We start from the raw sequence: 20,876 nt of genomic DNA on the forward strand, positions 1-20,876 counted from the left end.
ACTTGGCAGTTAACCTTGCCTACCCAATGGTTTCAATTCATTTCCTTCCTTTCCTTCAACTCCCACACTCAAAGGGAGCATCTCCTAAGGGAATATCTCTTATATTTGTCCTTTTTCCTCGAATGGGTTCAGGAACAAATCATTTAGCATATCTTACCCGATTTACTAATACCGTCTCCTAACAATTACCTTTCCACCAGTCCTCACTCTAAACCACTCTCCACCCTGCTACAGAGTGCCCATGCCCAAATGAAATCTGATCATGTCACTCTGTATTTCTCACTTGGTCCTGAATATAGGTAGGAAAGAACTTACTAGATCAGCTTAAAATCCCAACACTGAGAAAATGTATTACTTTGGCTCTCCAGAAGCAAATAAGCAAAAATTACTGTCCAGAGGCTTAAAAGCTAGTATAACATAATCGTAAACTTAGTCATGACACAACTGCAGGGCCTTCTTGGAACCAATCATAAAGTAACTGTTATTAAAAGCAGTATCTTCAGTGCTCTTACACAAATAACACAGGATAGGAGCTCTGGAAACAGGGGAGGTCATTAAAAGTAAGGGATGAAAGAAAAAGGCAGGGAACAGAACAGAAGGGAAAGGTAGACTACTTAAAAGTAAGGGAAGGAAAAGTAGAGAAGGTGAGAGGAAGAAAGGGAAAGGGAGGGGAAAAAGTCTATTCTCTAGGATTTCACAGTAAAACAGTTTTGTCTCACAGTAAAATGTCAACATTTTGAGAAATAAGTAGCCATCTCTCAATTTTTCCTAATTGAAAAGCATTGAACATAATTGGAAAAGTTCTTTATGTCTTTATGAATATCTGACATTTTATCAGAAGTTACTTGGGATCAGTATTATTCATCATCAAAGTATATTCTGAGTAACTGCATATATATTTTATATATGTATGTTGCATACGAAAGTTATAAAACTGAAACTCTTCCCACTTAGAGTACCTACACAATTATTCTAATACATAGATACAGCCAAAGTATAAAATCATGACTCCAAATATTCTCCTGGAAATTTGCAAGAAGCAGTACAATATATTAATATGACCCCTGCACTTCCACAGGAAGCCTTGTAACATACAAATGCACACAACCTCCTTTGCTTTTCCAATAGCAACTAAGATGACCTGGGTTCAATGTGCCTGCCTACAGTCAGTGCAGAAAATTCAGATTTCATTCGTTCAGCCACTCAGCCAATGTGGAATGAGCACCTAACCCTCTAGTTACTGAGTACTATGATTCCCCACCACTCTCCTCTTTTTTTTCCCCTCCTCTCTTTATCATATAAATTGCCTGATGCTATCCCTCACTGTCATATACATTCCCTTTAACCTTCCTTTTCCTGTTCTTTTCCCACCTTCTGCTCCATTCACCTGAAAGAAACCTCCCCTAGTCTCATTTGTCAACCTCAACCCAGTAATAACTATTTCCAGTCACTATTCAATTCCCCTACAAATGTTGTCATATATATCTCATGTGGCTTCCTGCTCCTGTGACAGGAATATTTTCCAACTTCAGTGGGCAGGCAACAGGAAGGAACAAATACAGAATGTGGGCTGCTAAAGAAAACTGTTCTGGACTCTCTTCAAAAAGTCACTACCATTTAAAAAAAGAAGAAGAAGAAAGAGTGAGCGAGAAAGAGAAAGGATAGGAGAAACTAATCTAGGTTTTTAAAGAACAAAGAGATATAAGCAAATGTTATGTGTGGACCTTAACTAGACTGTTGTTCGGAAAAAAACCATAAAAGAAATCTTGGGGGCGGGGGCGGCTACTGGATGGCTCAGTAGGTTAAGCGTCTGCCTTCATGACCCCAGGGTCCTGGGACAGAACCCCATATCAGGTTCCCTGCTCAGCGGGGAGTCTGCTTCTCCCTCTTCCTCTGCACCCCCCTCCCCTGCTCATGCTTTCTCACTCTCTCTCAAATAAATAAATAAAATCTTTAAAAACAAATCTTGGGAATAACTGGAGAATTTGGATAGGACTGGATTTAACACGACAGTGTATTAAATTACTGTTATTTTGTTTCCTGTGAGAACGTATAATGGTCATGTAGAGGAATGCCCTTATTTCTAGGAGGCGCATGCTGAAGTATTTACGGGTTAAGTATCATGACGGCTGAAATTACTTTCAAATGGTTCAGCAATGCCACCCCTCCTCCCTGAAATGTATATAAACACAATGGGAATGTATGTGGCAAAACACTGGTAATTACTGAGGCAAGGCTGAAAGTATTTGGATGTCCAATGTATTTTCACTAAATTCTCCTGTATGCTTAAAATTTTCAAAATGCAGACTTTGGTTTAAGTTGGGGCTCTGCACTCAGCGGGGAATCTGCTTGGGTTTTCTCTCTCTCTCTCCCTCCCCTTCTACATGCACTCTCTCTCTCTAAAATAAATACCTTTAAAAAATAAAAGGAAAAGGATCAAACCATTGAGCAATCTCCACTTGTTTCTAGATTTCTCATATTTTTGAAAGAGCAAAAATAAGAAACTTTCCATTGGTCTACAAAAAGCTCACTAATAAATCTTAGAACAGGTTACCACTCTAGTCAAGTTGTAAATACACAAAATGAGGACTCTTTTTTTCCCTAAAAAAACAAATGTATTTTACATCACCAATACTTTAAACATAAAATCATAATTTTTCCCATGTTAGCAAATATGAAAATTTGTGGTTATACTGCACAAATCTTTCCTTAAACCAGTAGTTTACAATCTGCATTAGAACATCTTATATCAAGGCACACAAAAGGTCATGGAGCAAAGTATATTTTCAAAAGCTGTGAATTATTTGTATACACCTCATACTATCTCATATATGTTCTCCTTTCTGCTAATTCTGTGACAGTTACTTTTTTATTCTTAAAAGACCCTGCCACTCTGAGACCTAGCTCTTTGGCAAATCATGCAGAAAGGAGTGCAATGAACCTAAAGTAAAAAAGATTGCTGACACCACCACATTTTTTTTTTCCTGGAATACACATCACAGAGGACACTGTTTAAATATTTTTAGGACCTGGGGTGCCTGGCTGGCTCAGTCAGAAGAGCATGTGACTCTTGGTCTCAGGGTCGTGAGTTTGAGCCCCACACTGGGTATAGAGATTAAATAATAAAACTTAAAAAAACACATTTTTAGAACCTATGTCTCTTCAAAATACAGTTATAAGGTATGACTAAAATAGTCATTCATTTAATTCACAGACCATTTTCCACTGTATTAAGACTTCAACTGTATCCCAGACTCATAAACTATGAACCATGAAAAATAAGACTGCCACAAAATCCTAATACCCATAAAAGAAAAAGCAAAAAGCTAATTCAAATCAATAAACTTAAAAATGTATTAAAACTTAAAATCTCAAAAATGTTCTCATGAATAATAGTTTGCTTTAGTTATTATACTAAAGATATTTATTTTCTTCCTACACAAGCCCTTTTTTTTTTAAGATTATTTATTTATTTTAGAGAGAGACAGTGCAAGCACGAGTGGGGGTTGGGGCAGATGAAGAGGGAGAGAGAGAATCTCAAGCAGGCTCCGTGCTGAGCGCGGAGCCTGATGTGGGGCTCAATCTCACAACCCTGAGATCAGACCTGAGCTGAAATCAAGAGTCAGACGCTTAAACGACTGAGCCACCCAGGTGCCCTCAAACAAGCCCCTTTCAGAGAATCTGTCCTTCCCCACTCACTGAAAAGCCAATTCTCTTATAAATACATAACAGGGTCTTTCCACCAACAGCTGACTGAACAGCAATGGACATCCTTCATAACATGGGACAAATGGATTCTCTCTCCTAGCAAGTTAGAATTTCGAATGTGATAACCAAGGAAGTTAGCTATGGGGGCCAAGAGCTAGCTGAACTTAACACCCACAACTGACCACTGTACACTAGTTAAAAACGCAAAGAAAACCATTTGGCAGAGAGAAGCAAAAACAAGAATACAAGCAAGTCCAGAAAAAGAAATGGAGAATGAGTACAAAAACACTCAGTTCTGTACTTCCTGTACTTCAGTTGTATAGTATTTGGTACCAGGATAATTGTTCTCAAAATTATTTTCTTAAAAAAAAAAAAAAAAAAAAAAAAAAGGTTAAGGACATCTATGTGGGTACAGGACTTCCAAAGGAAACAAATGAGTTAAAATAGCAAACTAAAGATCAAAAATACGATTGGGATACAGCAAAGCCTGGGATTAAATTACTTTCAAATCAACAGATTCTTCCCCAAAATAAAATATTAACCTTACACAGGGTCACCGGAGAAGACAGAACAAATCATTCTGCTCCAAATATTAGTAGATATTTTCTTGCTTTTCTCAGCAATATTAATTAAACATTTGAAGCCCATGTTTAATGTAAAGAACATTCACAGGCTATAAATTCAGGTGTAGTACAAAATGCTTCACATTCTTTTAGGGAAAAGAAGTAAGTGATATCATTCCTCAGGTATAAGATAGGCAGGAGAGCAGAGCAGGTGAATGCTTGAGCCCTGGAGCTAGACTCCTAGGTTTGAATTGCGGCTCTACCGTTACCTAATCCTGTAACTGTGGGCAAGTTACTTCTTGTACCTGTTTCTAACAGCATAAAAATTAGTATAAGAACAGAATTAGCCTCACGGGATTTTTATGAAGAATAAATGATGTAATATATGAAAAATCTAGGAAACAGTAAATGTACATTGCAATTATTATTATTATTATCACTATTATTCAAGGGAAGAGCATATTTATTTTATAAAACTGAATTCCTTGAACAGGGCCATTCTTTAGCAGACATAGGACATGAAAAACATAAACCTGACCCAAAGAAACAGGGGAGATAAAGCTAAACCCACATAAAAGAATTAATTTCTATCATACAGACTCTGCACCAATAAACTAAGAGGTATTCTTTCAAGGGGGACAGCTTGCCTTCACATAATATTCTATAAAAGTTTTCCTTCAGCAACCACAGACCATAAAAGGAAGCCCTTATTCCTGAATGCCCACTTAGATATAGCAAAGCATCACGATGATCTACTGATGTTGGAGGAAAGTAAAAATATTTTTAAAGATTTTTTTTAATTTTAAAAGATTTTAAACATAAACCAAATCTTAGCTCTGATCTCAAAAAGTTTGAGTTTTGAACTGTAACTGGCTCTGAGATAACTTCAAAAATTCATTCTTATGGAGCTTTTTGAAACATTTTTTTGGACTAGGCAATTAAATAGTTAAGAGCTAGAGGGGTGCCTGAGTGGCTCAGTCCTTAAGCATCTGCATCTGCCTTCAGCTCAGGTCATGATCCCAGGGTCCTGGGATCGAGGCCCGCATTGGGCTCCCTGCTCCGCACCTCTCCCCACTCCCTCTGCTTGTGTTCCCTCTTTGACTGTGTCTCTCTCTGTCAAATAAATAAAATCTTTAAAGAAAAAAAAAAAGAGCTAGAGATATTATAAGGAGAAAAACAACTCTTCCATCATGAACACATGATAACATGATTTGCTTCCTACAAAACACACAGTAAGACCAAATATAAAAGAACCAAACTGAAAGGTCAAAAATTATGTGGACAGAAACCAGGAAGGGAAGGGGTAAAGGTGGGAGGGAGAGAGGGCAGACCATTATAAATTATATCAGCTCTCTGAAGGTGGAAAGAACCAAGATAGCCTAATTTTTATTTTAAAGATCCAAAATAATTAACATTTAAAAAAAAAGGAAAAAAAATTAGAAAGAATGTGTCCTTCCTTCCCTTTATGTTTTGAAATCATTCTTTAACTCACATTCTACTTCAGCATGTGGACATATTCACAACAATCCCTCATTCCATCAAAAAATACTGAATTTTAACAATGAATCATGGAACACTACATCAAAAACTAGTGATGTATGGTGATTAACATAACAATAAAAAAAGTACTGAATCTTTACTTTCCAAATATGATTCTAGGGTAGGCTTGTTTTTAAAGATTTCATCTAATTATTTGAGAGAGAGAGTGCGTGCGCTCAAGAGTGGCGAGGGTGGGGGGCAGAGGGAAAGAGAGAAACAGACTCCCCACTGAGCAGGGAGCCCAATACAGCTGGATCCCAGGACCCTGAGATCATGACCTGAGCCAAAGGCAGACACATAACTGACTGAGCCACCCAGGCACTCCTAGGCTAGGCTTTTTGAGGTTCCTTTGCCACCACACACAAGGAAGATAATAAAACAACTTGAGAGATTATGCTTTAGATTTCCTCCCATTTCCTGTCCTCTTTCTATACCATTTGTTGTACAAAACTTCCAAATTACAAACTCTTAAAGACAGCTGCGCCGCCTTCTTAGTTTTCATTTACATAAAGCACCAAAAAAAAAAAAAATGTGCTCAGGCAAAAGTAAAGCTGACCTCTCACCAAATGAGGAGCAAAAACTAAGTCAACAGGAGACTTCCTCTGACATTCCCCATTTCCCTCAGCCTAGACATAGATCCTTCCTCTACAAGGAGAAGTTTAGCTCTCTTAGGATGCTCCTAAGTGGCCACAGTCATCTCACAACCAGGTTAATACAGTGAATGGTGCCCTGTAGTAAACGTCTTCAGAAAACCTGAGCAAGGGACAATCCGACCATGCCTATGAAGACTCTGTCCTACATGAGACTGTGAAGGGAACAGGCACCCCTTCTCCCACTCCATTCCCCCAGGTCAAAACAGAACAAAAACCAAAAGGGAGCAGCTACCAGTAAGAGTCTAAAAAGAAAACGAAAAGGAAAAGCTGACCTCCTTGGGTTACAGACATATGATGCCAAATATATATGTATTTGGTGCACACAAAATAGCTCCTCAGACCTACAGCAAAAACAGCACACTTATTTCCTGCATTCCCTTCTTCCTCTTCCTGAGTCAGGAATTTCAGCAATGGCTCTAAACTCATATCCTTTTATGCAAACTCTATCTTTCAAAAATAAAGCCAATATGCTAATAAGTTGTGTAATCAACTAAACATTAAGGGTTATATACTATCATTAGAAGGACATCATTCTATTTATACTCTAACCTTCAAAAATTCAGAGGTAAAAATGACAAGGCCATTGGTTGCAACAATGAATGGCAGCTAACATAAATTTAGCTTGTACTTACAATGTGCCGGGTATAGTCTTAAGGACTTTGCAAGCATTACCTCCTTCAACCCTTATGAAATAAGAAGAGAAATTAAGAAATGTATACGAGGGCAAAGAGATATAAGCAACGACATCACGATCTAAAGTTAGAAATATAACCAAGTGTGGTACCTTAACCAAAACATATATTACACTGCAGTTTTCACTCATACCTGCTTTTAAATCTTTATATAATTTTTTAAAACATACTATCAATGAAGATCAATACAGAATTTGTCCTCAAAACAAGAGCCAAATAAGGGATACTCGGGGTCAAAAATAACTCAAAGAAAAGTCACAGAAACCTCCACCACTAGTCAATAGCCAAAAGTCTACTGGCGGGGGGAGGATCACAAAAGCGGATAAAGTGAGATTAAAATGATTTATACTTCTAAGTCCCAAACTTTAGGTATCATTTCGTGAAATAGAGGAAAACTGAATTAAAACTTAAAATCCCAATACTCTGATTAGCGCTATTTTACTTTACAACTTGTATTTTTTTCTGATTATAAAAACTTTTAAAACTTTGTAATTTAAGCTTCACATTAAATATACCTGTACTTTTCATACAGTATTGAGTTCCATTTCTTGAACTTTTTAAACTCTTTCAATATGTTTCTAGAGAGAATGCATTCTACATAAACTTTCATTTCTGGGTAATATTTTTCTAAACCATAAAATATTCAACACTATTTCCTTCAGAGAGTCTAAAGTCCCAAATCTAGTCCTAAATCCACTCCCAGAAATTTTCATAATAAAAAGAAGACAAATTATACACAAAACTCGCAGTTCAATATCCTGTTAACAAAGAATCCTAAGAGCGTAAGTTTAAAACTTCCTCTCTGCCTCCGGGCGCCTGGGTGGCTCAGTCCATTAAGCTTCTGCCTTCAGCTCAGGTCATGATCCCAGGGTCCCGGAATCAGAGCCCCGCGTCAGGATTCCGGAGTCTACTTCTGCCCCTTCCCTGGCTCGTGCTCTCTAGCGCACTCTCTCTCTCGAATAAATAAATAAAATCTTTTAAAATAAAGAAATAAAACTTCCTCTCTGCCATAATCAATGCAGCAGAGCTTTCTTCCTAAGAAAAAATATTATCATTTGTTCAAATATCATTTGTTCAAATGCATTCCTCAGTCCACTGTGTGTATCAAAAGTCTTCAATTTAAAATTCTGTATGGTCTCTGTTAAAGCACACCCCGCTAACAAATAAAAAAGGATATCACATAGAAATTCCATTGAATTCATACTCATTTTACTTTTGTACAGCATGAAATGACTTAACCTTCCAAACCTAGTGAGAATTAAAAATAAGTCTCATCATTTCTAATACTTAGGTGTTCACTGTCTACTAAAATGTATGATCTTTATTTATAATAATTCACAAATCATAATTAAACAACTGCTTATAGAATTCAGTCATGTAATCTGATGCTTTAGAAGTATATGCTGAAACTATCCTAATGAGATTGTTTAAAACAGAGGAACAGGGGCGCCTGGGTGGCTCAGTTGGTTAAGCGACTGCCTTCAGCTCAGGTCATGATCCTGGAGTCCCAGGATCGAGTCCCGCATCGGGCTCCCTGCTCGGCAGGGAGTCTGCTTCTCCCTCTTACCCTATCCCCTCTCATGTGCTCTCTCTCTCTCAAATAAATAAATAAAATCTTTTAAAAAATAAATAAATAAATAAAAACAAAATAAAACAGAGGAACATGTGACTATAGATCTTGGGAATCGTGAGTTTCGAGCCACACAATGGGAGTAGAGACTACTTTAAAAAAAAGTTGAAAACTTAAGCTTTCTGAATAATACCAAATAACTTAGGTATTTTTTCCTTTCCACCTAGCATATTTTCTTCTTCCTTCGTTTTTATATACTATTGTAGGGAGCTTCAAAGATGGTTCCCAATGACCCCACCTCCTAGTATACACACCCTTGTATAATCCTCTCTCCTGAGTGTGGGGTAGACCTAATGACTCACTTTTTTTTTTTTTTAGAATTTTTTTTTTTAAGTTTATTTATTTCTTTGAGAGAGAGAGCATGTAAGCAGGGGGAGGAACAGAGGGAGAGCAACAAGCAGACTCCATGCTGAGTGTAGAACATGACACGGGGCTTGATCCCATGACCCACAGATCATGACCTGAGCCAAAACCAAGAGTCAGAGGCTTAACTAAGTGAGCCACCTAAGGGCCCCAGTGACTCCCTCTTAATGAAGAGAAAAGGGAGTAACTAATGGGATGCCACTTCCATGATTACATTACAAAACTCACATGGAAAGGAACTAATGTAGGTCACTGGCAAACAGCCAATATGAAGAACTCAGGCCTTCAGCCCAAGAACCATGGGAGTGAACTGCAGACAGATCCTCCCCCAGAGCCTTCAGATGAAACCACGGCCCTGTGGACATTTTGAATGCAGCTCTATGAGAGACCCTGAACCAGAGGAGCCAGCTTAAGATTCTTGAATGCCAAAAGCTGTAACATAACATTTGTTGTCTTAAGTCACAAAGTTTTGGAGTAATTTGTTATGCAGTGCTAAGGGTTGAATTGTGTCCCTCTGAAAATTCCTATGTTGAAGTCCTAACCCCCAGTACTTCAGATTGTGATCTTTTTTGGAGACAGGGCAAGATCTTCAAGTGAACATCTCTTGCCATCGCCTAGCTGCCTGTACCTGCCCTTCAGGGAGATGGGGGTTATTAAAGGAAACTGAACACTGGGGAAAGACAAAAAAAAAGAATCAGAGTCTGTTCTGGGAAATCTGGGATTGGGTACTTAAGCGTCAGCCTTTCTTTGGGAGTCTGAACTATAAGACACACTGTGTGGGGAGTGGTGACAACCATGTTTCCCATGACAAAGAATGGAAAATGAAGAAAGCCAGTTCTGCAAAGACAGTGAGACAGACACACGGGAGAGACGCTCCACTGACAGCGTCAGGGAAACCTGACTGCATTTGGTTCCTGGGTTCTTCTCTATAGCCCAGCAGCATTTGCATGTCTCTGGATCTTCTGGGGTCCCCTGGGAGACACACCCAAATGATAACCCTTTTCGCTTAAGCTATTTGAATTGCATCACGTGCAATCAATAGAGGACCACTATGGTCAAATGGGTACCCTCTCTAAAACTGAAGAACATCACTGAAGGACTAACAACCTCATGTAAAAAACTTTTCAGTAACAATAAAGCCAACTAAAATACTAAAACTAAGGCAAACAGGTCACAGTAGTACTCTCGAGTGCCTCACAACACAGCTCATCATTTAAACTAGTCACTCAAAGGAAGTGCAACAGAACAGAATTAGAGTTCCAAAGCCCATGCTTACCACTAGATTTTTCTAGGGAAAAAAAAAAAGAAAGAAAGAAAATGATGATTTAAAAACACAATTTTATTCTATGTAGGCACCTATAATAAAAATAATAATGCTTTAAAGCCAAAACTGAAACTGAAGATAATTTATTCTAATATATCCCTTTTTTTGGTGCAGAAAACTACCAGCCATTCAGGAAAGCAGGTTTCCCCAAGCCTACCCAGCCATTAGCAGTAAAGAAGGACTGAAACCCAGCTCTTTTGAGTCAGAGTTCAGTGGTCTTGCTACAATGCAATGATGTGAGAAGGACTGTCAATGATCCTTGCTCCTGGTTCCTTGTCTGACAGAACAATCATAAAACTGACCTGATTCTCCGTTCTGGGCTGGCATGAACCTGCGTAGAAACAATAGGAGTGGCAGGCACTTTCTTCCTGAAGCAGATGTGGAGAAGTAGTATACCTGTGATGAAAGGAAGAAAAAGAAAACCCAGTTCATTTTCCAGCTATGTTTTAGCATAATGAGTCGTTCATTTTCTACTGATTCCTTATCTCCTTGTTGGCGATAGTTTAATAGCAGAACACATGACAATGATTTATTTAAGATAGATAAAATTTGCCATCTAAAATCCATAAAGAATATAGAGTCATTTAAATTTCATCTCTATAAACCATCTGGTTCAACTTCTTCATTTTACTGAGACCAGGAAAAGTTATGCAAACAATCAATGACAACTCAGTTACTTAGTGGCAGAGCCAGGTTCAGAACCTAATTCTCCCCATATCCAGTTCAGTATTCATTTATACAACACAGATCACACTAATTTGGGAAAACCAAATATGAGCAAAAAATTCATGTTAGTGTTCTAGGTATATCTGTCAAGTATCTGAAGGTAAATGTCATTTGTTCTAAATTAAAATCAGAAAACGATGCTTCCTCACTTAATGGTTATAACCAAACCTTGAGTTATTTAGCATGCCTTATATAGGATATTTAAATGTTTGTTTTATTTGGGGCACCTGGATGGCTCAGTCAGCAGAGCATGGGACTCTTGATCTCTGGGTTGTGAGTTCAAGCCCCACAAAGGGTGTAGAGATTACTTAAAAAAAGAAAAAAAAAAATCTTAAAAACAATGTTTTATTTACCATTCAGTATTTCAATATGAAAACACTACCATATGAATCATGAGATTTAGGTTCTAGTCTTTTCTAACTCTGTACTCAACAAGTTCTATGATCTTAATCAATTATTTCTTTGGTCCCAAAGTGCCTTTATTCAAAAATGAGGAGCTTGGACTAACTCCCATGAGCCTTCTAACTCTAAAACAATACACCTAAAAATAGCTTCCTCTTTTAGCAACATTCTGCTTTTCTGATCAACTATTTGTTTTTGTCATGTATTTGTTAATCTCTCTGATCACGTTATTAACAGTTGAAACATAATCAGAAATACTGCCTTCAAAGGGCGCCTGGATGGCTCAGTCAGTAGAGCGTGTGATTTTTGATCTCAGGTCGTGAGTTCGAGCCCCACGCTGGGTGTAAAGATTACTTTAAAAAAATAATTATGGGGCGCCTGGGTGGCTCAGTTGTTAAGCGTCTGCCTTCGGCTCAGGTCATGATCCCAGGGTCCTGGGATCGAGCCCCACATTGGGCTCCCTGCTCAGTGGGAAGCCTGCTTCTCCCTCTCCCACTCCCCCTGCTTGTGTTCCCTCTCTCGCTGTGTCTCTCTCTGTCAAATAAATAAACTTTAAAAAAATAAAAATAAAAAATAATTAAAAGAGAGTTTTATTTTTTTTTAATATTTTATTTATTTACTTGAGAGAGACAAAGATAGTGAGAGGGAGCCCGAGCGGGAAGGAGGGAGAAAAGCGGACTCCCTGCTGAACAGGGAGCCCGATGCGGGGTTCAATGACCTGAGCTGAAGGCAAGACACTGAACCAACTGAGCCACCCAGGCACTCCGACTTTAAAAAAAAAAAAGAAATATTGCCTTCAAATATACAGCCAATTATCATTCAAAAGCCTACATAACAATAACCTAGTTTTACTGTCTATCTCACCCAGCTAGAAGTGGAAGGAAAAGTATTTTTCCAAATCTATCTCTTAGGTAGTTTTAAAGAAAAATCCTGAATTATTTTCCCAAATCATTCATGCAGTTACCCATCCAACAAGTTGTCACTGAGTGACGTGACAGATGGCAGACACAGGCTTAATCAGATAAAAGACTTTAAAACAAGATACCCCCAGTGAAAAACTGAGTGACGTTAGGAATTCAAGTGGTGATAAGGGAACAGGCAGAAGTGATGACATGTCTCCTAATTTGTGACTTCAGAATATGCCTTCCCTATTTTTTAACTTCTTGTTACATACAGCAGTTACTTGTAACATGTCTTAAATTCAAAGAAACAGAGGGAACACCCAGGTACCTACCACCCAACTCAACAACCTAAATAGAAGTTACTGGTAATGTTTTCCTGACTTGCTCGCCGATCCCCCACCAATGCCCCACCTCTCTCATCCCTCCCATCTCCTGTAACGGCTATGCTGTCCTCTGTGTTTATCATTACTTGGCTTTTTAAACAGTTTATTACAGGGGGATGCCTGGGTGGTTCTTGGCTTCGGCTCTGGTCATGATCTTGCAGTAGTGGGATGAGGCCCTGCACCAGGCTACCTGCTCAGCTGGCTTCAAATTCTTTCTCCCACCCCTTCTGCCCCACCCCGCTGGCACACACGCTCTCAATAAAATCTTAAAAAAAAAAAAAATGTTTATCACAGGGACACCTGGGTGGCTCAGCTGGTTAAGCGCCTGACTCTTGATTTCGACTCAAGTCATGATTTCAGGGTTATGAGCTGGCGGGGTGGGGGGTCAGAGCCTGCTTAAGATTCTCTTTCCCTCTCCCACCACCACCGCCTCCCCCCACCATTCACATGCACTCATGCATGTGCGCTCGCTCGCTCTCTCTCTAAAAATAAATAAATAAAAAGTTTGTCATGGGGCGCCTGGGTGGCTCAGTGAGTTAAGCATCTGACTTCAGCTCAGGTCATGATCTTAAGGTCCTGGGACTGAGTCCCGCATTGGGCTCCCTGCTTAGTGAGGAGTCTGCTTGTCCCTCTGCCCCTCCTCAGCTCATGCGCGCGCTCTCTCTCTCTCTCTCTCAAATATTTTTCGGGCGCCTGGGTGGCTCAGTCGGTTAAGCAGCTGCCTTCGGCTCAAGTCATGATCCCAGAGTCCTGGGATTAGTCCCACATCAGGCTCCCTGCTTCTCCACTGCCTGCCACTCCCCCTGCTCGCGCACATGCTCTCTAATAAATAAATAATATAAAAGTTTATCACATATGTACATAACCCTCAACAATATAGTGTTTGATTTTATTTGCTTTTGAATTCTGTGGGAACAGTATTAAATAGCTCCTGTCTTCTAGGGTTTGACTTTTTCATTCAATATTATGCTTTAAAACTTCATCCATGTTGGGGGGCGCCTCTGTGGCTCAGTCGTTAAGCGTCTGCCTTTGGCTCAGGTCATGGTCCCAGGGTTCTGGGATCGAGCCCTGCATCGGGCTCCCTGCTCCATGGGGAGCCTGCTTCTCCCTCTCCCACTCCCCCTGCTTGTGGTCCCTCTCTGTGTCTCTCCCTGTCAAATAAATAAATCTTTAAAAAAAAAAAATTCATCCATGTTGTCGCATTAGTTGTAGTTCATACCTTTTCACTGCAGAATTCTGTGATGTATAAATATATCATAATTGAATTATCCATTTTCCTTACAACGGTATCTTATTTTTCTCCCAGGTTTTTTTTTCCTATTATAAGCATTTCTGTTATAAAAGTTCTCATACACATCTCCTATGCCCCATGTGCCAAAGTTTCTCTTAAGTCTGTGCCTAGGAGTCCAGAAATATGCATAAGTTCAATTTTTCATGATGCCAATTTTTGTTTTCCCCAATTTATAATCCCACCCAACTACCTGCTCATACTGAACTACCTGTTCATATTGAACCACATCCAATACTTAGTAATGCTAACTTAATTTGGGGGTATAAAATGGCATTGAATTGTGGTCTAACTTTGCTTTTTCCTGTTGATTAATGATACTGAGCATTTCTTCAGATTTATTGGCTAACTCATGTTTCCTCTTTTATGAAATGCCTATTCACGTATTTTGCCACTTCCTCCTCAGTTGTTTGTTCTTACTTATTGTTTCATAGAAATTTTAGTACTTTGGGTGATTATTTGGTTTTACCCATTTTGAACTACCAGGTAACAGGCAAGCGTTGAGATAAAGAAGCAGAAACAGAACAGCAGGAGGCCAAACAGAATGGGTAACAGCAAACTAGAGGACCAAACGTTTTTGTATATTAATGCAATCTACAGATGTCTTAAAGTACCAGAAATCTAGAATATTACATAATCCTGTTTTATAATCCTTTATTTTAATATAAACTCGTCCAAGGGCAAATGCATTGACTTGGTTTCAATGCATTCTAATTGCAATACGCAATATAATTTCAAGTAGCAGCTTTACACAAATCACAATTTGAGTCACACTTTAGACAGAGTTCTCATTTTGACCCTGACGTTTTACGTGTTTTTATTTCATGCTTTGGTTGCCTCCAATTTAGAATAAGTCAGTTATATTGTCAAAGGGGTGAGTCTGAGTGTATGAATATGCACACAGGTATAAAAACTGAATTTCAAAATTAAATTATATAAATTAGAAGACAACAGAGATCCCGATTTCAGACTTGGCTAGACAATTAGCTGTACCTCCCTGGCCTAAATATATCTTCAATTTGATTTTCTTATATCTAACATGAAAATTCTAAGGATCTTAAAATCATACTCTTTGGCTTGAATATCAGTAAGAAAAAAAAAATTTTCCAGTTAGCTCCAGAAGGGTTTTAGGAATCTCTTCCCAAGTGTTACACAAATCAGACAGACTAAAGAGTAACAAAAAGCTGAATGTCTGAAAAAAATTTTAGCAAGCAGGGCTCTAGCCCTCCTATACCTTCGCAGGACTCCTGGTGGATCACCTGATGAACAGCATCATGGGCGGGGGGGGGAATCAAAAGGCACATAAAATCTGAATCACTCTACATGCTGGCCTTGATTCCTACATAAGCAATCAGAAGAGAACTTCCAGAAGTTCTGGAACTTACCTAAAGTTACTCACTTACTTACACACTTACCTAAATCTGTACCCTTCTACTGTGCTTGAACTTTCTGGGTCAAAGTCTAGCTCCTCCACTGTGATACTAGATAGAGATATCATGCCCCTACCTTTCAAGGGCATCGCTCTAGTAAGGCTCGCTTCTCTCTCCTACATCATCAATTTCCTACTTTCCTCCTCCAGATAAAGCAAACCAGTAATACATACACATATTTCCAATCATTAGAAAACAATAATAATGAACCTTTTGACACAAAAACCACTCTAGGTTATGGCCAATTTTTCTGATTCCCTTTTCGCAAAGGGTCACAAAAGAGTTGTCCGTACTCTGTCTTCAAGATTCTTCAGTTCAGATTGAACACATTCCAATTACTTTTGCTTCCTAATATGCCATTGAACTTAAATGCCACCAATTACCTACATATTGTTAAATCCAAAGGCCAGTCAGTCCTCATCTTTCTTGACCTATCTGCAGGAACTGTCATGACTCACCAAGCCCTGATACACTTTACCTGGCTTCCAGAACAAAGACTCTCCTGCTTTCCCCTGGTTTCATCCTATCTCGCTGGCCACTCCTCACCTCCGCTATGTGTTTCTCCTCTTAGCACTCATCACTAAAGTTCTTACCCTCTCTCCACCCTATCAGCAAACTGTACTGACTCTGTCTACAAAATACATCCAAAATCTGACCATTTCTCATCACCCAGAGACTTTGACCAGAATAACTATCATCTCTCACTTGAATTTTTCCCATGATTTAGTAACCAGCCTCCCAACTTCTACCCTTGCCCTACTTCAGTCTTTTCTCATCAAAGCAGAGTGATCTTGATAATCTTACATAATTCGTATAATGTAACTTCTGTGCCCAAAATCTCCTAATGGCTTCTCATCTCAGAGTAAATGCCAAAATCTTTATTCTTTTTTGCCAAAATCTTTAAAATAGCATATAAAAACATACATAATTTGGCCCCTATTACCTCTGACCTCATTTCCTACTTCCTCACTTGCTATTCCTTATTCATGCTAAGCACACTCTTATCTCAGAGCCTTAACATTTGCTGTTCTCTCTGCCTAGATGCTTTTCCAGGAGATGATTATCTCTGCATGCCTCACTCCTGCACTATCCTCCAATCTCTGCCCAAATGTCTCCTGGGCTAAGTCTTTCCTGGCTACTCTATTTAAAACAGTAACAATTTGGGGCACCTGGGTGGCTCAGTCGTTAAGCATCTGCCTTTGGCTCAGGTCATGATCCCAGGGTCCTGGGATGGAGCCCGCATCGGGCTCCCTGCTCAGCAGGGAGCCTGCTTCTCCCTCTCCCACTCCCCCTGCTTGTGTTCCCTCTCTGGCTGTCTCTCTCTCTGTCAAATAAATAAAATCTTAAAAAAAAATAAATAAATAAAACAGTAACAATTTTGCTCCCAGGATCCCTCCCACAAAAACACAAAACCCACAGGGCAAGAGCTTTGTTTTGTTTGGTGCTATATCTTCAATGCCTAGAAAGGGTTATGGCACATGGTGGGTATTCAATTAACATTTTTTGAATGAACAAATAATTACACTCTTAGGCTAAAAACTATAATCTGAGTTTACAAAACAAGAAAATCTAATCAGGGTGCAACAGTTAGATTTTTTATATAAAATAACCATTCTAATTTCCCAACAGTTAAGTGATAACAACTCTGAAGACTTTAGTGGACGTCGCAACTAACACTACTAGAAATTTAAAGTAATTACTATAGTAAATAGTTCCCCTCCCCAAATTAGGTTTTAGACTCTAGCTGTCTACAGAGTGACATTTATTTTTCCACTAACTGCTGTCATATTCAACAATGGCTGGCTTGCAGAGCCACAACACCAACACACAGGAAAATATTATAAAAATGTTCATTCCAAACTGGTTCCAGACAAAGCACCACACTCATTATAAATAAAGAAACTCTAAAAATAAAGGGCAGATATTTTTAAATGTTTTAAATATTTGGTTTGGAAATATTTTCAGACTTACAGAAAAGCTGCAAATATAAGAATTCAAAACCACCATTATACCTAAAGTCACCAATTGTTAATGTTATTCTCTTTGTTTTATCATCCGTGCTCATGTGCTCTCTGGCACTTTCTTTCCATTCACACAGACACACATGCTATTTTTCTTTCTCTAAACCAACTGAGGATAAATGATATACACCATGGCCCTTTGCTCCATTGACTCAATGTGCATTTCCTAAGAATATTCTCTTTTATAACCATAGTACATTGTCTTCAGTAATTTGAACAGTATTACAATGTTATATGTACTCTAGTATCCACATCCCCAATTTTTTCAACTGGTCCAATAATGTCTTTTTATAGTATTCCCCCCTCCTATCCAGTATAGGATCCAGTCTAGAGGCAGGTAGTGATTCTCTTAAGCCTCCTTTAATATGGAACACTTCCACATCCTTGTCTTTTATGACATTGTTTTTTTTGGAAGAACACAGCTCCCTCCCCTTTTTATTAAGTAGAATGCTCCTCAGTGTGAGTCTGTCTAGTGTTTCCTCATGATGAGATTCGGGTTATGCAGTCTTGGCCAGACTACCACACAGATGATGATATGTCCCCTCAGGATGTCATATCTGGAATCGCACAGTATCCATCTGCCCCATGTTGTTGTTGTCACCAATGTATAATCCCAATTTTATACCTTGCAAATAATAGGTCTTCTGTGGGGAGACATTTTAATACCATGGAAATAAACTTCTCCTCATCAATACCCCCCTTCAATTTGTTATGTTTCTTGTCCTGTCTTATCTTTAATGTCTGCAAATTGACAACCTGCCAACTCTAGAACTTCAGAATTCTAATGTAAGCAAGAGACCTCCCTTCTCTATTCCTTTATCAGTTTATTACTATGAATAATGAATTCTTATTTTAACTAGTTCATAATTATTATACTTATTTGACAATCTAGACTGGACCAGTAGGAAAGCCAACAGGGTTCTTATAAAATGCTCCCATTTTTTTCCCCAAAAACATTTTCTTTTACACTTCTAGTACACCAAAAAGGAAAATGATACAGGTTCACCTGGTATATACCCTGCCCAGGACTGCAATCAACCAGTTCTCTGAGGATCTCCGGTTCCTTTGTGCTGGTTCTAGTTTTAGAGATCAAGATTTGGCAATTAAGTGTTCTCACTGCTCTTTCCTTCTTAGCCTTTTTGTTGGACAGAGCTACCAGGAAATACATGTGCATATATACACATATGCATACAAATGTGTACATACATGTCCATACATATATATAAATATACACACATGCACATGTAGACACAAGTACACATATATATACTAGTTTCAAAAATAATGAATTCACATTAACACCTTCAATTCCAATCCGTCCCCACAGGATTCATTTTTGCCTTTCCCTGTTCCATATTTGTATGTCCCTCCTTCCTCAGGTCCTGGCTCCAACAACTTCAAAACATTTACTCAAAGCATAATATACCTAAAAATGACCCAGAGTTGCTTTGTTCTTATCACTACAAAAATAAACTCCAGTAGAAAGAGTGCAAGATTTGTTTGCAATCCCTCCCTCTTCCTCCACCCAAGTAGAGGGTAAGTAGTCATAGATTTGTTAATAAATCACTTAGATTCACTCTTTCTTCCCTCTCAATGTAGGTATAGCACTAAATTAAGGTACAGTCAGGTTTATTTGTTTTAGTAGTTTAAAATTTTCCCCATCCCTATCGTGAATATGGAAGATAACATGCTTTGCTTTGAAAAGTCAAGATATAAAAAGATACACTTTGAGAAGTGTCATTTCCACCCACAAACCTTTGGTCCCATCACCTCCCACCACCCCTACCTTTTGCAAAGTTTAGCAGATATATGTATATTTATCCCTCACCCCTTTTTTAAAACACAACATAACAAACTATATATGTGTTTAAACTAACCTGTTCAACCCAGACTGGGGAGGAAACTTCCCAAAACATTTTACGAGACCAGTAATTTCTTAATGCCAAAACCAAAGTCATTAAGAGAAAAGGAGACTGGAAATCCAATACCCTTTGTGAAGAGAGATGGGAAAAATTTTAACAAAATATTAGCACTATATAATAGAAATATTACATCATGACCAAGTGGAGTTTATCCTGGAAATATAAAACTGATTCAACATTTGAAAAATTAATATAATTCAGGGTGCCTGGGTGGCTCAGTCGGTTAAGCGTCTGCTGAATCCCCAAGTTGGACTCCCTGCAAGGGAGTCGGCTTCTCCCTCTCCCTCTGCCCCTCCTAGCCCCCCACCCGCTCATGCTCTAACAAATAAAATAAAAATAAATAAAAATCTAAGAAAAAAAAGACTCCCTCCCTCTGCCCCTCCCCCCATGCTTGCACTCCTGTGTGTATACTCTCTTGTGTTCTCTCAAATAAACAAATCTTTAAGAAAAAAATGTAATATAACTCACTGTATCAACTGAATAAAAAAAACCATATAATAATCTCAATGTTAAAAGCATTTAACAAAATTCAACATCATGATTTTATTTTATTTTTTAAAAGATTTATTTATTTATTTATTTAAGAGAGAGAGTGAGAGAGAGAGAGAGCACATGAGAGGGGGGAGGGTCAGAGGGAGAAGCAGACTCCCCGCTGAGCAGGGAGCCCGATGTGGGACTCGATTCTGGGACTCCAGGATCATGACCTGAGCCAAAGGCAGTCGCTTAACCAACTGAGCCACCCAGGCACCCTATCATGATTTTAAAAACTCTTAGTAAGCTAGGCACAGAATGCAATCTAACCTGATAATTGGCATCCTTAAACAAATACAGTTAATCATATTTAATGGTGAAAAACCGAATGCTTTTTATCTTTAACATTATATTGGGAGTCCTAGCCAGTGCTATAAGGCATAAAAAATAAATAAAAAGCATATATTACAGAGGAAGATATGAAACTGTCTTTATTCCAAGCAACATGACTGTCTATATATAAAACCCCAAAGAATCCACAAAAAACCCTACTAGATTTAATAAGGGAATTTAGCAAGGTTGTAGCATACAAAACTCAATATACAAAGATCCATCATGTTTCCACATATCAACAATGAAACAAATTAAGATTACATATATACATATTGCCATTTATAATAGCAACCAAAAAACATGAAATGCTTAGGGATAAATCTAACAAACTATGTGCAAGATTTGTATCCTGAAAACTACAAAACATTGATGAGATAAATCAAAGATGACCAATATACTAAGTTCACGGATTTGGAGACTCAACATAGTTATCACTTCTCTCCAAATTTACCTACAGATTTAGTGC

At 38.5% G+C, this 20,876-nt stretch overlaps 1 protein-coding gene across 4 annotated transcripts in view; it reads right to left on the bottom strand.

The window, feature by feature from the left end:
* WDFY3 (WD repeat and FYVE domain containing 3) overlaps nt 1-20,876 on the bottom strand; it is a 266,868-nt gene that overhangs the window by 221,458 nt on the left and 24,534 nt on the right. For all 4 annotated transcript variants that reach the window (XM_027599902.2, XM_027599904.2, XM_027599903.2 and 1 more), the window contains one exon: nt 10,775-10,868. The gene's annotated coding sequence lies outside the window, so the exon portion shown is untranslated. Of the gene's footprint in view, nt 1-10,774; nt 10,869-20,876 lie in introns of those variants that run through there.

Source organism: Zalophus californianus, chromosome 2 (genome assembly GCF_009762305.2).
Source record: "Zalophus californianus isolate mZalCal1 chromosome 2, mZalCal1.pri.v2, whole genome shotgun sequence".
Taxonomy (NCBI): Eukaryota; Metazoa; Chordata; class Mammalia; order Carnivora; family Otariidae; genus Zalophus; species Zalophus californianus.